This window comes from Triticum urartu, chromosome 5A (assembly GCF_056163025.1).
Source record: "Triticum urartu cultivar PI428250 chromosome 5A, HENAU_Tu73, whole genome shotgun sequence".
Taxonomy (NCBI): Eukaryota; Viridiplantae; Streptophyta; class Magnoliopsida; order Poales; family Poaceae; genus Triticum; species Triticum urartu.
This window is the reverse complement of record NC_141877.1, coordinates 596,195,259-596,199,579: the sequence shown is the minus strand read 5'-3', so window position 1 is coordinate 596,199,579 and position 4,321 is coordinate 596,195,259.

Sequence of the window (4,321 nt, the reverse complement as noted above, 5' to 3'; positions counted from 1 at the left end):
GTGAACTATTCAAAGCACATGATTAGTCCGCAAACATGTTGTCATCAATCACCAAAACTACCTTGAGAGAGATATGCTGTAACAATCTCCCCCTTTTTGGTGGATTGATGACAACTAGGGATTTGTGCAAGGAAAAGAAATAAATGTAAGAGAACTAAGAACTACAAAATATAGACGGGCTCCCCCAGAATGTGTGCACCTAGTTAGAGGAGCATTCGAAAAGCAAGACACACACATCCGAATCAACACTCCCCCTATATTTTATAGTCCAACAATTCTAAGCACAAGATATATGAGAGAAGAGAATATAACAGGACAAGCATGCAACTCATAATAAACTACAGTACTTAATAGACATAAGTAATAAGGTAGCGATAGGGAGCATATGTCTCACACCATATGTCTAGAACTTAGGTCTCACGGGCACCAAACCAAACCAAACAAAGACACCGAGAGAACACACAAGAAAACACAAGACGACAAACTCAAAGCATGACACAAATCCCTACACTCTCTCCCCCTTTGGTAGTGAGACACCAAAAAGGGAAAAGAGCAACGCTACAACTCCAGGTGATGGCAAGCTGAGGATCTCGAATCATCATATCTCAGCGTGATCGTCTGCATCTCCGTCGTTGGTCGAAAACTGCTCGGCATCGGAGTCGGTCCAAGGGCAGTGCTGATGAATCCACTCCTCCTCTTTAGTGATTTTACCCTCAGATCCACTGGCAACTGTCGCTCCCAAATGACGCATGAGCTCCTTTTGGCGCACCCTGGCATGCTTCTCCGCCACATGAGTCATGTACTGACCATGAGACTCCATGCAGAAAAGCTTCTTCAACTTGTTTTTAAGCTTCTTTGCCCATGAGGGTTCAGCACTAGAGGGCCCAATATCCTCCTCGTGATCATCAGTGGCTGCCCCACCCTCGGTCTCCATGGCAGCAGCAGCAGACGGACCCCCTGTATGAGGCGCTGGGGTGACTCAATTGTCCTTCTTCCTCAGACGCTTGATCTCATGAGAAACCGAGTCTCCAGTCTCTAGCAACACTCTGGGATAGGTCTGTGCCCAGGCCCTCTCAATGAGCCTCATGATGAATGGACCATATATCGGGCACTTGCGCTCAGACACGGCAGATAGAAGTTCAGACCACATGACATGAGAAATATCCAGGCTCTCTCCAGTGTTTGTGTCCTTCTCATGCTGACAGAACAGAAGCATGTCCACGAGATAAGAGTGGACCATATCCAGATTCCCAATGCGAGGAAAGAGAGTCTCACGGAAGATGCGATGAAGAATGTCCAGATACGGAGACAGCTCATAGGTCTTCTTCTTAGTCACTAGGTGAACTTTCACAGTGCAGTAGGGCCAAAGGGCTTGCTTGTGGGTGGACGTATCATTGCGGTGAGGGCGGAAACCGACTGGAGTCTCAAGCCCGTGATCCACCACATCAAGTAACTCCATGAAAGCCTTCCACTTGACAGAAAGAAGCTTGCCATTGGTCATCCATGTCAGAGTTCTGTCGGCATCTGTCCCAAGATGAACGGTGGCAAAGAATTGAGCCACCAAATCTGCATCGAAATCCTTGTTGAATTGCATGATCCTGAGAATGTTCAGCTGAGTGCACATCTGAAGGGCTTCGCCAAAGTACTCTATCATCAGTGTCAATGGAGCGAACATCAACAAAGAGATTCTTCTTGGCCTTGATCACATCAAAGTAGATGGCAAACTGAAAACGGTTCCAGAACGGGCGGTTGACCAAAGTGGGTTCTTGGTCCACCTCATAGGGATTGCGGCGACGCTTTTCCCAAAACTCCTTGTTGGTCATCTCAGTCACAGTCTTCCCTTTTGGCTTGTTGGCGGATCTCTTCGTGTGCTGAGGAGGTGGAGGAACACTTGCGGATGCACTTGCTGGAGGCGGTTGGGTGCTCGAGGAACCACTGGCTGGCTCAGAGGTGCGGTAGCGTGTTGATGTTGCACGCCCGGGGTTGATACGGCGAGCTTGATGTTCAGAATGGTCATCACCTGGAGCCAAACACAAGAACACGCAAAACAACCAGAAAGAATGAGCATAAGCCAACAAACACAAAAAAGGATCAAGGTAAGGCAGGAATATGATGGAATTTGGCATGCAGCGGTAGTACCGTGACATGCCCGCGGTAGTACCACCCAAGCGGTAGTACGGCTCCAAAGAGGGTGGTAGTACCGCTCGAGGTCAAGCGGTAGTACCGCTCCAACGAGAGCGGTAGTACTGCTCGAGGCGGAGAAACAGCAGTTTCCTACAGCACGAGGCGGAGAAACAGTGGTTTCCTACTACCGTGGTCAGATCCGGCACTACCGGCCTGCCAAATTCAAAAATATTCCTACCAAACTCGAATCGAGATAGTCTAGTTGCCTTCTCCAACCAACTCAAGCCTAGATTTAGCCAAAAATCTAGAGATGCTACCACCATTGCCCCTAAGAAACAAGATCTAAAAACAAGACAAAAGGAGACAAGGAACGGGGGCAATACCGGCATCCATGGCAAGAGAACGGGGTGGGGATCGACACCACCAAAGGAAATGGAGAGGGACGCCCCGGAGACGGAGATCCGCCGGAGCCCTCCCGCGACGAGTTGAGGCTGGAGAGAGGAAGAGGAAAGAGGGGGCGAAGCAAATGGGTATGGGGGAGAAGAAACCTCCCCCTGCCCCAATATAACCCCCTGGTCCCGTCCCTCAGCGGTAGTACCGTGCTGGGGGGTGGTAGTACCGCTTATAAGCGGTAGTACCGCGCACCACCAGCGGTAGTACCGCCCAGCACGCTGCGGCAACCAAACAACATGGCTTTTGCTCGAAGGAAAGACAAGAACGGCAAGAAAAGAGAGCACACCAGCAAACGACCAAGACACTCCTCTTCAAAAGAGGGAGGTGGCCGAGGCCACCTATGTATGAGTCAAGAGGTATGGCGCCGCGAAGATTTTAACCTTGGGCCCATGACCAAAACTCGTCTTTGAAACACAAGTACCATCAACAATGGCTAAAGTGAAAGACTTGATCAATTTATGCATAATGGGGGGAGGGAGAGTTCATTGAGAGAACAACACTCCCCCTATGTCCATGCCTACACCTAAACTAGACAGCAAATTGAGCGAGGTGGGGTGTGCAAGGGCTCAAGCCACATTGCTCGAGTCAATGATATTTAGCTCATGCCTTAACTCGCGAAATCTTGCTTCATCCAAGGGCTTCGTGAATATATCTGCAAGGTTGTCATGAGTGTTGACATAGTTGAGCTTGATCTCCCCTCGCCTAATGTGATCCCGGATGAAGTGATACCGAATCTCAATATGCTTCGTCTTGAAGTGTTGCACCGGGTTGAGAGAGATCTTGATGGCACTTTCATTGTCACACCAAAGAGGCACTTTGTCACAGGTGACACCATAATCCTTTAAAGTTTGCCTCATCCATAGGAGTTGTGCACAACAACTACCAGCGGCAACATACTCCGCCTCAGTGGACGAGAGAGACACACAACTTTGCTTTTTGGAAGACCAACTTACCAAAGAGCAACCAAGGAATTGGCACCCTCCGGAAGTGGACTTCCTGTCCACTTTGTCTCCCGCCCAATCGGAATCCGAGTACCCTACAAGCTTGAAGTTTGATCCTCTTGGGTACCATAAGCCAAAGTTTGGGGTATGAGCCAAATATCGAAAGATTCATTTGACCGCCACATAGTGACTTTCCTTAGGTGCGGCTTGAAACCGTGCACAAATTCCCACACTCAACATGATGTCCGGTCTAGATGCACAAAGGTAAAGCAAGGATCCAATCATGGAGCGATATACCTTTTGTTCCACCACTTTACCATTGGGATCTAAGTCAAGTTGGCACTTGGTGGGCGTTGGAGTGGAAGCCGGATTGACGTCACTTAGCTTGAATCTCTTGAGCATGTCTTGAGTGTATTTGGATTGATTGATGAAGGTTCCTTCTCTTCTTTGCTTCACTTCGAACCCTAGAAAGAACTTCAACTCTCCCATGGAGGACATCTCAAACTTTGAGGTCATGAGAGCGGCAAATTCCTCATTGAAAGCTTTGTTAGGAGAACCAAAGATAATATCATCAACATATAATTGGCACACAAACAACTCCCCTTTGACCTTCTTAGTAAAAAGAGTGGGGTCGATTAGCCCAACTTCAAAACCACGGTCTTGTAACAACTCGGTAAGGTGGTCATACCACGCACATGGGGCTTGTTTAAGGCCATAGAGTGCCTTATCGAGTTGATACACATGATCGGGAAAGTAGGGATCCTCGAACCCGGGGGGTTGCTTGATGTAAACCAACTCATTAA